This window comes from Falco rusticolus, chromosome 8 (assembly GCF_015220075.1).
Source record: "Falco rusticolus isolate bFalRus1 chromosome 8, bFalRus1.pri, whole genome shotgun sequence".
Classification (NCBI taxonomy): domain Eukaryota; kingdom Metazoa; phylum Chordata; class Aves; order Falconiformes; family Falconidae; genus Falco; species Falco rusticolus.
This window is the reverse complement of record NC_051194.1, coordinates 7246286-7260016: the sequence shown is the minus strand read 5'-3', so window position 1 is coordinate 7260016 and position 13731 is coordinate 7246286. Positions and strand designations below refer to the sequence as shown.

Below are 13731 nucleotides of genomic sequence, written 5' to 3'. Positions count from 1 at the left end.
AAAAAACTTTTATGTTTCTGGGTGGGATTTTTTTGTTTGAGAATAACACCAGCTTTTTCTGGTGGCTCTGGGAGAGGGGGATGCGAGAGCATCTCAGGATTGCCACAGGCAGAGAAAAAAGGTTGGGCAGTTTTTTTCCACACCTGCTGCACAGCCAGTTATCAGAGATGACAGAAGAAGAGGGATCACTGAAGAGGCTGCAATTCTTGGAAATTTTTTCTCAGGTTCAGCATGGAAATCTGAATGAACCGACAGGTCTCTGAAGGAGCTTGGGAAGCCCTTTTTGCTACTTTAGAGGCAGACTCTTCTGTTATCCTATCGCTGTGCAGAGCATCCAAGTCACTTCCCAGGCAAGCCCTGGGGACTCCCAGCTGCGCTGAGAAATCTTCATCCTGATGTGGATGAGCCACCGTCTCACCCTCCTGCCACAAGAAACTGTCACCTGGATAGAAACGAGGCTGGTACGACAGGAATGTTTAAAGCTACGAACAAATATCCATCAATGGTTCAAAATATTTGAGGAAGATTTGCTTGTCTCTAGGGCCCAGAAAACCATATTGTACAAAGCTCCTCTTCCTGAGAAGAAATTCGCACTGGGCCTTTAAGCCTCAGGAACGCACGCGATGGATTATTAACAAATGTGAGTGGAAGGGTAGCTCAGTTTAATGTCACCTTTGTATACACACAGGCTTCCATCCTTTCTTCACAGAAAGATTATCCTCCCCACAGATAGATGCTGGAAGTCATCCAAGAATTTAAGAACATTCTTTCATTCACAGGTGGTTTTGGAGCTTACAACAGCAGTGCTTACTCTGGAAGATGATGAGGGAGAGAATTGCCTTGGCCCTTCAATCAGCTTTTGCCCATTTCGCATCAAATTGCAATCTGATAATACTCAGCACAAACTAGAACACTCTAATACAAACAGAAATGGCTTCAGCAGCCAGAAGAAACACTAATGACAGAAATTAAATGGAAAGACACCGAAGCATGCAGCGCTCCTCACTGTCTTGGTGGACAAGTTGAACATGGGTCTGCAAGTGTGCCCCTATGGCAAAGTGGGCCAGCAGCATCGTAGCGTGTGCTAGGCAGAGGGTTGCCACAGGTCGAGGGAAATGTGGTCATTCCCTTCCACTCAGCACTGGTGAGATACATCTGGAGTGCTGTGTCCAGTGCTGGGCTCCCCAGAACAAGAGAGATATGGACATATTGGAGGGTGTCCAGCAAAGGGCTGTGGAGATGACTAAGGGCTTGGAGTGCCTGATGTACAAGGCAAGGCTGAGAAAGCTGGGGTTGCTTAGCCTGGAGAACACTCAAGGAGACCTTAACGATGTGTGCCAATACCTGATGGAGGAAGTAAAGACAACAAGACCAAACTCTTCTCAGTGGTGCCTAGAGTCAGGATGAGAGGCAAAGGGCACAAAGCAAACCACAGTAAATGAGCACTTTCTGCAGCTCTTGTCTCCTTCCAGAGCAACATCCCATGCAGCAGCAGAGACTCTCATGATCATGGCATTGACACTGGAGAAATCAACGCTTAATTCTCATCTCCACCTCTCATCAAGCCATTTCGCTGGGATCAGTGACAGGAGTGAGAAAGGCCCTGTTCTCACTCAGAAATCCAGGGTATGAGGCTGAATTCACTAATAAAGCTTCAGGAACAGCAGACAGAGAGGGATAATATTTGAAAACTCATTGAGCTGCTGACAGCAGTCTAACAAAGGATCATTACAAAGACATGCAGAAGCTGTGACCAGGATGCAGCAAGTTAGTCCAGGACTGAGAGACCTTAGTTACAACAGCAGGATGAAGTGGAGCTAAAATCCATAGGAGCTAAAAAATTATGACCTGACAGTGATACCAATTCTGGAGGGACTGAGGAGGGAAAAGAAACAACAAAGCTACTTAAAACCATATCAAACATACAGAACAAGGGCCATGAGCTTAAAGATGTGGAAAGGTTGTGCCACAAAGGAGCAGAGGTGGAAATAAAGAGAAGTAAAAACAAAACAACTGCAATGGAGATAGCAATAAGAGTGAGAGCAGGATAAAAAAAAGAAGCTGGACAAGAATACTGACAAGTCAAAAACATTGATCCTCAGCTTCCTTAGCCAAACAAGACTGGAAACAGTGTACCAGTTGGGCTCCGGGGAGGATGGAGAAAATTCAGACAGGCCATCTACTGTTCCCTCTCCTCCAGACAAAGTCTGGGGATTGTTCACGCATACGCTGTTACACTGATAGCTGTTGCTGCAAGGTGTAGATGTTTGACCAGGGAAGAATCAGGTTTGTAACATCTAGAGGCACCTTAACGTACTTCTCACATGGAAATAGTGCAATGACTCTGCAAACAAATACCTGTCCTGCAGTTTTTTCAATGGCAAAGGAAGATGGTCTGTGCCACCAGGTTTTTTATCCTCACTTATCCAGCCCCAGAAGAACCCCACTCTTACTGAGAGCCCAGATATGTCTCAACACCTCTAGCAGCCTATGTTTCCCAAGTAAGTGCCAAGATCAAAGAAAGAAGGGAGAAGAAACCCACAGGATTTTCTGCTTTAGGACAGTTGGATTGTCTTAAAGCCAGTGTTGAGGAAATTATATAAGCTGCCCTTTCTGGCCTGGGAGATGGCTTCCTCTTTGCTCTACATCTATTTCATCAGATCAAAATTACTCCTGTTGCCAAGATATTTGAAAGCAAATTGCCAAAAAACTTCAGTCACTATCCCCAGCTACTGATTCCCCAACAGGACCCAGTACCCAGTCTGATTCTCACCAAGACATGATTTGTAGGCACAACATCCTCACCAAGATGCCTCAAGAGGGAGAGGCAGTACATAACCCAGGAAATACTACATGCAAAAAATCCAACAAGACTTAGTAGATTCAATCCTTTTTCATTCGGAGGTAACTTCCATATTCATTTGGACCCCAAAAGTATATGGAGGAACAGGAAGCAGCAATTAAATGGTGCAAGCACGGGGTGAGAACACGTGTGTCTGATACCATCCCATGTCAGTGACTTTGACAGGACAAAGCTTTGGAGAGGGTTTCAGCCACAGACGGAGAAAATGCTGCCCCAGTGAATCACGATGCTGGGAAAATTAATTAGCTCCTGTTAAGTCAGCTATAAGCATACACAGCTCCGTGCCCACCCAACCTTTTATCATTATTACAGAATCACAACATAATCTGCCACCGCAGTCTTCCCAGACCAAGGCCAGGACTGAAATAGTAGGGCCTCTGGCTGTGGAGAGTGTGCTGCCATCGTAAATGTGCACGGAGAGACGGCTGCAGCTCAGAGCTGAGATGAACCTCTCCAGCAGCTTCATCAGAGGCATCTCTGCTTCCAGGGAAGGGTTCTGACTGGGAGATATGTGCAATGGCAGGACTGTGAGGGCAAGAGGCATCCAGGGTGGAAAAGGGTGGCAGTGATGAATTTGGGGATAAACACACTGTATAATTTCAGGAGAGGCAAAGAAGACAGAAGCACGATACCTGCAGGTCAAACCCAGAAAAGAGTAACAGCACTGCAGACTGGCTGACTTGCAGAAGCCTCAGGCTGGAGCTGAGGCATATTTGCAGACTTAAACAGGAGATCAAAGCATACTGAGGACTTGGCTCAAGCCTTTTCCAGCTAAGGGAAGAGAAACCTTTCTTACCTGTGACAGCAGGTTAAATGCTATGATTTTCAGCCTAAGGAGCCTCCTCTTCAGAAGAGACAGACCTGATAGTCCTTCTGATTTGGACTGTTCTGGGAGGGGGTCAGCTGGCTGTTCCCAACCACTGGCAGCCTGGACTGCTGGATGCCAGGATGCGTGCCCATTCATTTCTGAGCAATGTGGATGTTGACCTACACGCATCAGGAGTCTTCCAGACTCATAGTGTATGATTAAAGGGTCCAGAGCAGGGTCCCCAAACTTCCAGCTTTTGTTTGTCATAGCACTGAGAGCATCTAGCTGAAAAGTCTTTTTTTAAAGCTTCCTAGGCAGGTAAAGATGGGCATCAGGAATAGAAGTGTCTTTGCATTACAGTAGCCCGTTCACCATGCCCTGCCTCCCCTTCTTCTCTTGCAGTCTAAATTTTTAGCTAACCCTGTGCACCCTTCATTAGGAGGCAGTCGTCCATCTGTGTCCTACACCAGCGTGCAAATATGCTGACATGCAAAGCGCATGTTTCCCCGCTTGCAGGAAACACGCTGTGTAATGAAAGCATCTCCCAGCAGGAGGGACAGAACTTGTGTGCCAATTACCTTGGCACGCACCATGGGATCAAATGGGGCAAGAGCATAGCAGTAGATACAGCAAAGCTGAGCTTTCCTGCCAGCTTCTGCACTCAGCTTAATACTGCCTTGTAATGAAGTCATTTTGGCCTGCAAGACACACAAGCAGATGGGCTGTCATTCAGGGGCTACCGTCTGCACCATCCGTTCCTTGGGGTTTGAACTTTATTAAGGTCGGTGTTTTACAAACGCAATCAAGGAAGCAAGCTTGAGAGATATTGTGACAGCAATAAAAGTGCGTCCTGCTTCATCAGCGCTTTTTCAAAAATTAGTGTAAATGTCCTCAGTGGCAAACAGTGTTTAGTGCTGCTCAGCGCAGGAGAGGGAGGCAGGAAAAAAGAGACTACACAGGGGTTTTTAAAAGTAAAACTCAAAGCAAGTTTGCCACAATGAGTAAATCACAAGCAACTGCCTCCCTATAGCGCCCCGCTGCATGAAACTCCTTCCTGATATAAATCAGTGCCATATCTAACCAAATATAAAAGCTGTGCCTCTCTTGCTGCATAGTTTACCTTACTCCAAGACGTTAGCAAAACTAGCATCTTCATCTCTTCAGACAATTGCAGTATCTCACCTTACACTGCAGCATGCAGCCACACCATGGGTTTGTTGCTTATAACGCCACCACAGCCACCCATCAGCTCTACAGTGCCTGATGTCACTGTACCATCCCTGTTCTTGTTTTGCATCTTCTTTCCCTGCACTGCCATGGGGACTTGAGAGCAAACTGCATGGTGAACCTTAAAAATCAATTCCAATTATGAAACCTCATTTTCACTGCTCCCAAAGTATTTTGTTCTAGATAGACATTCAAATTTTGCTCCAAAATGAGTTTTCTTTTCTTCTTTTAAACAAAATTATATGAGATGATTTTCGAATTTGTGAAAGTGTCTGGGGAAGGAGGAGGGAGGAACAATACATATTCTCACAACTTTTCTTAAAAATACCCAAACAGACAGATAAATAATAAAGTAAATAGCATCACATTTGGTGAAAAAAATGCCTCAAGGCTTGAAACTGGGCAGCATGGCCCCAAAATACTAGTTTGATTTTTGCTGAGAAAAAGGGCAACTGAAGCAAAAAGAAAATAATTCTGCATCAGCTCTCCAGAGCATCCTTGCACAGCAACCGATCCAGCTCCCTTCTTGCAGGGAGGAGAAATCACACCCCCGTATTGACTTCGCCGCACACTCTCCCTGCCAACCCTGATAAGTTCATGGTCTGCTGTCCCTGAGCTGCCGCTGGGCCAATTTGCATGAGGAAAACTGTAAATGTCACACTGAAACACGCACAGTAATATTCTCCCAAAGCAAATAAAGCTTAGGACAAGTAAGCAAAGAAAATTACGCCCACAAAGCAGTTGTAAATCAGCCCCTTTCCAGGCTTTTTGCAAGTTTTGTTGCCTCGTAAGTATTCAGCAGATTCAAAGATTTCACGCAGACAAAAATCTAGCATTTTCCTACTTTCTCACCGTGAAATTAAAGTCCTTACAGCACAAAGGGTGCCATCACTCTGTTAACACAGGACAAGGGACACCTCCCTTCTAAGGTGGAAAGTATAAGGATCCCCCTTCCTGCCTCTGGAAAACCCACACAGAGTCATAGAATTGTTTAGGTTAGAAAAGACCTTTACAGTCATGGAGTCCAACCATTAACGTAACACTACCAAGTCCACCATAAACCACATCCCCAAGCGCTGCATCTACACATCTTTTAAATCCCTCCAGGGATGGTGACTCCACCACCTCCCTGGGCAGCCTCTTCCAGTGCTTGACAACCCTTTCAGTGAAGAAATTTTTCCTAACATCCAACCTAAACCTCCCTTGGCATAACCTGACACGGTTTCCTCTGGTCCTATTGCTTGTAACTTGGGAGAATGACCCCCACCTGCCTACACCCCCCTATCAAGCAGCTGTAGACAGCAATGAGGTCCCCCCGATCGTCCTTTTCTGCAGGCTGAGCAACTCTAGTTCCCTCAGCCACTCATAAGATTCATGTTCCAGACCCTTCCCCAGCTCTTTTGCTCCTCTGTGGATGCACTCCAGCACCTCAATGTCTGTCTTGTAGTGAGGGGCTTCATTAAACACCAGTAGTTTAACTGGGAGACAGACAGAGCTTCACCCCACAGGACTGGAGGCATTTAACTGGGATGCTGAAAATGGAAATAGTAACTAGTCATCCTGGGCCCTTGCTGGGGCAGAGAGATGTCTCCAAAGGATGATTTGCTCCTCTGAGGTCAGCCCAGTGCAGGTGCCTTTCACACGCTGCAGACTGAAAGGGGAGGTTGTGTGGAGGTTAATGTAGATGCTTCAGGACCAAAGTTTGGTGGGCTGAACCTGGGGTGTGAGACATCAGCTTTTAATGTAAAGTCTCCAAGGAGTAGGGAATCTCTCCTGTCCTGGGGAGCAGCAGCTAACAACTCTCCAAATTAAAAACTATTTTATTTTACCTCTTTCTATGGGAACTAACCAGAATGTGCCTACATATAAATCCATTGCTGGTGAGGAACCAGCAGACTCTCCACAGCTGCATCAGCCCAATGAGTAAATAAAGCAGAATCCAAATAAACCATTTCCACTAATTGGCACAAGCCACCTAGCCCACACTGCACCAGCAGAGCGCACCGTCCTTGACTGCACAGTTCCTTTCCTCTCAAGCTTTCCCTAATATGTTTTCAAAGACTGAAACTCTCTCACTACATCCCAGGTAATGGAGAGTAAGATGGGCAAAACGTATATCACTGCCTTGTGACCAGTCTCTCAGCGCTACGCACAGTCAGCCGTAAAGAAAGACGGTGTTTAAGATGACCCTGGCAAGGGTCAAAACTACCTTGTGGTAAATCATTCATTCACCTGCTTCCTGAAACTTGCTCTTCCAGATCACTGATGTTCTGGGTGAGGTTTACAATGGATATTTTTCCCCTCTCAGTACAGGATCACTTAGCTCTGGCAGATACATCTGGTGATTCCTGAAGCAGCAGGGACAGAGCTAACAAGGTGGCTGCAGTGCAGCCCTCACCCCGGGGGGGCTCAGGGACAGGCTAGGACAGTGGAGGGACAAGCTGGAGTGGGACAGAATGGGCCTACCCCATCCCTCATATCAAAGCAAAGACTGATTTCTCTCCATGCATCTGAGCAAGCCCAGGATTTTTATCAGCTTCTCCTCTCCCCAATTTCTTCATCAGTCCCTTTTCTCCAAAAAAACCTCACCCTCTTTACCTCTTTTGTATCAGCTTTCCTTACACTGCTGTGCACAGGCTCAGTGTGTACCTAAGGTAAAAGCTCCTGAGAGCACATAAAGGCACAGAATTACTTTTCAGCAAGCAGTAAACTGAGATTGTGACCAACGTGCCTCATGTTATGCAAATACACAGTGCTGGATAAACAATTATGCAAAGCCAGCCCCAAAGTGGACAAACTATAGTGCATGTTATCACGGTGCCTTTCAGGGAACGTTGAACCATGCTCTGATTTTACAGCCTTTCCTTCCACAATATGCTGATTTCCAAGCTAAAGAAACAATCTGAAAACAGGGAAGAGAATTTCAGGGTAACTAGATAGAAAAAGAAAAGGAAAATGCATATGTAGCTTGGAAGCTGCTCTCCAATCCTCCAAGCTCCTTTCCAGTGTGCCTAAAGTTCTCAAAAGTTTGTAGTTTGTTTGGGGGGAAGAAAAAAAAAAAAAAAAAAGAAAAAAAAAGTGCAATTAATCCATTCCACTTTTCCAAAACTTCCCAACATATAAAACTCGGCATAAATCTCCTTCATGGAGTTACTGTAGTGCCTTCAGCAACCTTCTTGCATCTCTGGAGACATTCAGCTGCACTAAGGTTCCTCCAGCACGAGGGACTCAGCCAAGGAAAAAGAATTTCCTCGTGTCCTTCCTCTCTCTCACACTGAACAAGCAATAGCATGGCCCCAAGGATGCTGCCGTGAAGAAGGAGTTTAGGCAATACAGGACTGATTCAGCAGCTTGGTACCTCACGCGGAAGCGCTGGGCTAACATGACCTGTATCTGTTGGGAGAGAGGAGATGCAGAGGTGAGGGAGGTAAAACATAGCCCTAAATAGTTTTGTACCATCTCATGAATTCTCTTTAGAGTTATGTCAAATGTGGGAAGCAGGTGGCATAAATGAAAAAGCTCAAGAAAGGTCAAGCCTGGGAGGAATTGAGCAAGAATCTTTTCATGCAGGGAAGAACTGATCTGAAACAGCCTCTTGCCAGAGGCAACCAGGCAAGAAAAATCAAGTAAATAGCTTTGAAGGAATTGGAGGATAGAATTCGTCTTATTTTAAGCGTAAAAAAAATGAGGTATGTAACCTAGGCTTGTCACCCAGGCTCCTTCAACAGCAGAAAGGGAGAAAGGCACCTTAGAAGGCAAGTAATCCTGGATACCTGTGAAAGCGCCTGTTAGCATGGATCCTGGATCTGTCTCAAACGTGCTCAGAGAGATGAAGTTAGGCAAGGAAAATCCCAACCTTAATCACCGCAGAGCTCCTGGGAAGGTGACAAACATTTGCCAACATGAATTTAATGAGGTGTCTCCCTGGAGCAGCACCCCACCAACAGGTATTAAGAGAGACTATGTGGATGTGAGGCTGGCCATCTGCCAGCTTCAGCCAACCAGCAAAACTCAGCAAAACCAAACCAAACCAAGACGGTCTTTACTAGCCTTTAAATACCCGAGGAGGGAGGGGGGGTATTGAAAAAAGATGGAAAAATACAAGGAAAGATGATGGACACTAAATGCAATAAATGAAAAAAATACATTATCTTCAGTTCCTCTTTGCCTGGTTCTGTAGTAATTTCAGAAAGAATCGTTAGGTTATGAGATAGATTTTATTTATTCCTGATAAAAGAGCAACGCTACATTTTTGACAAGAGTTCTTCAATATGCCACCTGAGTAGTTCTAATAACAGATAATAAAAATGAAATATGATAGGATTCCTAAGAAGATCACAGCGGTGAACCGGGGAAGCTATTTCATAGCTCTTCCTTAGGAGGTAGCCAGATTTCCTAAGGATAACAAGTAAGTTTTAATCAGTCCCTTTGCAAAGGGTGTGGGGTAAGTTTTCAGGATGTGGCTTTATTCCCGTCTTAGCTGTAGGTGTTACATAAGAATCAAAGTAAAGCGAGAGGCTTATAGCTGGATGAAGGCAAACTACCTCTGGTAGCTAAGTAGCAGTGGAAAGCAATGGTGCAGGGGTAGGAAAGATGGTGAGTTTTATTGTGAGCACCAAAGGCTCTGCAGCTGCAGAAGGAAAAAGCACCTCATCATCGTGCTTCAGGGTCCAACGTCAGTGAGAAGATACTCTCTCTGCCATTAGGCAGCACCATGTTGGGAGCAAAGGGTAAAGTGTTTTCAGGCTTTCCCTTATCCTATTAATCTGTCATTACTGGAAACTAGATTTACTCAACCGTCCCGGGTCTAGTTCTTACTTTAGCTATACAGACATAAATGTGGCATTAGCTCTCTAGACTCTTGGACTGATCCTGGCTGTAGGCCCATGCCATTCTGAAGGCAGCCTGGTCTTGCACAGCCCAAATTGCCTGTTAGTTCTCCATGGATTTACATTTGCACAATGTCTGTTATGGGGTGCCATGAAAGCTGGCTGCGAAGAAGAAACACATGAGATGCTTAATGAAACCATCCTTCCATGTATCAACTCTATACATTAAGGCATCAAATCTGCTATTGCTTCTCTTAGGTCAGCTTTTGTTGGCCTTTGTCTTTTGTATTAGTTCCTCCTTGCTTTTCAAACACACTTCCACTGTCCTAACAGAGCTCCTCCACCACTAAAACCCCTACAATCAGACTGCAAAGGAGTCAGAGGGAAACTATCTTTGCTGTTGGCTGCAGCCAACAGAACAGAAATGCTGTGGAAAGTGGCAGTGATTATGCAATACATAAATCATAGGGACAGTATTTTCTCTCTTCCCTTTGCACAGATCCCATACATCACCGTGACTCAGTGCAGTTCTCCCAGTAGGGACGAATTCCAACTTCTAATGCACTTTCCATCTGATTCCTCCATGATAACAGATGGGTCGCTGTCCTGAGATATTGCATTTTGATAGTAATATATTAAATACCTCTGTGTTTCAGAAAAATTTGGTTTGGGGACCCAGCATGAATCTCATTTCAGTGGTTTGAGTTGTGCGTTTTACCACTGATGAGAGAAAACCCCTTCAGTCCAATGGCTATCATCTTGCCTCCCCTTCTCCTCTAGTATTTCTGGTTGTTTCACCACTCTTCCTAGATGTGATAAATCACATAAATTTAATTTAGAGATTATACCCCTGGCTTTGAAGGCAGACAAGGTTAGCTCACTGCTTGTAGCCTGCTAATCTTATAAAACTCCTCCGTTCCCACTTGGCTGAAACTGTTGTTGGGGAGTGAAGGGAGAGCAATATCTATTCTACAAAGTGTTTGGAACTTTGTTGGACACTTGCAGATGGCATCCTGGCCACTGTCCAAACTCTCGTACAGCTGCATAAGGGCAAATGCTGTAATGCTGAAGATTTTCATAAGCCCCACGCTATTGCAAATTCTATCTCAGCAGCACGAAGCTGGTGCTACCATTTCCAAACTCTTCCCAGCCTTTCTGATCAGTTACAAATTTCTCTCAGATACAAGATTTTCCTCAAACCTAAGTAGTTCCCATTGTACTACCTCCTTGTGCACGTTTGTTTGTGACGATTGCTGCCTTCTTTCTATGAAACTGGAAGCCAGGACTCCTTCGCTAAAGCACCACCAGCTCTGCAGAAGAGGTGCATGAGAAAGGAGAATTCCTGCTGTCTGAAGGAGAGCACTGTTTCTTGCCTGTAAGAAGAGCTTTTGGCCCCAAGCCGAGGGTTAAAAATAGTGACCAAGCACATTCTCCATGCAATTTTTCTTTTATTTATAAATTCCCTTTCTAAGGAAACATGTATCACCAGTAGGGGATTAAAATCAGCTGTTTCACGGGCATCCCAGGTGGCTGTCTTTCCTCTCTTTTCCTAATATTTCCTTTAGGCTTGGATAGTTTTTATTGGGTTTTTTTCCTCTTTGCTCTTTCCCACGCCTGAACAGTTCTTGGCTTTGGCAGGCACAGAGACAGCAGTTTTATGACATGCATTTTTTAATGTATCAAAACATACTCTTTTGATTAATTTTTTAAAAAGCAAACTCTGCTCACTCAAGGTTAATATCTTTCCCACTTCAACTGAACATAACAGAGTTCCAGGTGTTGCTGCTGTTAAAAATCTTTAAACAAAACCCTCATCTTCAGAAATTAACAGGGCAAAACCAGCAGCTTCCTAGATATCCAAACCAAGAGATATTTCTGGACCCTTTGAGAAATGGCTCAGAGTGTTCTTCAGTGATGACAGTTTGGCTTATTTGATAGACATTTATGCGAAGCTATGATAGCTGTATGAGCCCAATAGCAGCTGCCCAGATAATTCACATTAGTAGCTCCCTACAGCTCCGAGTACCGTACATACAGGAAATGTGCAGAAATCACACACTGACCTCAGACAAGCACGCAACGTTCTCCTTACTTAGCAAGTCAGTATTTCTACATCCAACACCAAGAAGAAATTGCCTCCAGTCAAAAGCCTACATGCTCTTTGCTGGGTGACCATCTGAGATGGCCTTTAGGAAAAAACATAAGGAAGGGAGGGAGGGAACCATCACTTCAGCCAGCCCTGACCATCCAGGACTACTCCAGATAGGGTGCCAGGGCAGTGCTGCTGCTTTGCCAGGACATCAGAGAACAAGGTGATTTGCAAGCAATTCACATACGTTCACTTTGATCTTTCTCACAAACTTGAGTAACCTCACTAGATTTTAATCAAGTTCTTTAGAGCTTTAACCTACACTTTTAATGCATTGAAGTTAGGCATCTCAGCTTGTTTCAGGCTTTACACACAAGAAGGTAACAAGTATTACACTCTTTTTTTTTTTTTCCCCTTCAGTTCAATGAAGAAAATGTTGGACAAGGGGAAAACATTTTGTTTTACGATTTCTACAGTGGATTTCCCTTGGATCTACCTACTCTTACAAATACTATAACATTTTAAGAAAGGTTTGAATCCGAAATGAAGGAGACTTACCAGACAGGACCAGAAGGAGCATCTCATGCACTGGAGAAGACTGTGATCAGAAGCAACAGAGAAGTCAAACTTTGCATCTTGGTAGAGTGCAGAGGACCACACAACAAACCCAGATCAACAGCATCGATAAGAGTAAAGCATGGAGGGCCTAGAAAGAAAAATCAGGACATTTTTTTTAAAAAAAACACACATCAGATTCACAGGTACAAGCCAAGGTCTCAGCTGCACAAGTAAAGAGGCATCTTAATATATTTTTAGCCTAACTTCCTAGTGAAGCGAGTGGCTGAGCACATATATATTAGCAATCCCTCTTAAATTATTTTGGAAATTTTAAACCACATTTGAAGAGGGGAGAAGAATTTCAGAGATACCCAAATCTGACTTGTCCCACCAGGACTGGAGGCCAGGGAGAAGAGAGAATTTATTAATACTCCCACTGAAGAGAAAATACAGTGCAGGCTCAGCCCTTACTGAACACAGAAGAATTCTTTTTTTTTTTAAAAAGGGGGGTCTGGACCCACATATCAAGCTCAGAGTTGTAAGCCGAGCCCAGGACACCAATCATACAATCATTTAGGTTGGAAAAGACCTTTAAGATCGTTGAGTCCAACCATAAACCTAACACAGCCAAGTCCACCACTTAACCATGCCCCTAAGTATCACATCTACGTGTCTCTTAAACAGTTCCAGGGCTGGTGACTCAATCACTTCCCTGGGTAACCAATGCACCAGAAAGACAGCTTCTAGCATCTTCCTACTGCACAGCGCACATCACTGCTGATCCGGACGCTCCCTGAGCTAGGCTCATCCCCAATTTGTTTCAGAAAAACGTTATGGATGTTGTAGGTCATTTACTAGCAAGGGAAGGATGATGCAAAAAAACCCAAAGCCAATAGAGACTGGACAGACAACAGTGCATTACTAGCCAAGCATGCCGAGAAATAAACGTGACGATTTTTATCAGAGTGCATCACAGTTTTTCATGGTAGTGCACAGAACTCAGTTTTACAGCAAAATTATTCTCAGCTTCTGCTTTCTTTACTCAAAGCAGCTGATCTCTCACAGAATCCTTTGGAAAACCACTCAGCTTTGCAGCTATCATTGCTTCTTCTGTCTTCCATCCTCCTCCCTTTTTCTAGGGAGGAAAATAAGAGCTTTGCTACCTGGGGACAACTTAACCAGATCATACAACTCATTCAAGTTTTATTTGTTTCCCTTGACTTCACACTCAGCTCACCAGCAACTGGATATAATGTCACCAGCGAGGCAAGCTGAGCAACAGCTGAGACGTGGTAGCAAACTAAGGAGAATGACAGGGCTGGGAAAGCCACCGTGCCCCAGGCTCAAGAAGACCTGG

The 13731-nt window shown here is 44.6% G+C and overlaps 1 long non-coding RNA gene across 3 annotated transcripts in view; it reads right to left on the bottom strand.

Moving 5' to 3' along the window:
- The window catches only part of LOC119153022, a 186968-nt gene that overhangs the window by 90109 nt on the left and 83128 nt on the right, over positions 1-13731 (bottom strand). For all 3 annotated transcript variants that reach the window (XR_005106015.1, XR_005106017.1, XR_005106016.1), the window contains exon 3: positions 12375-12522. This is a non-coding gene — a long non-coding RNA (uncharacterized LOC119153022). The remainder of the gene's footprint in view (positions 1-12374; positions 12523-13731) is intronic.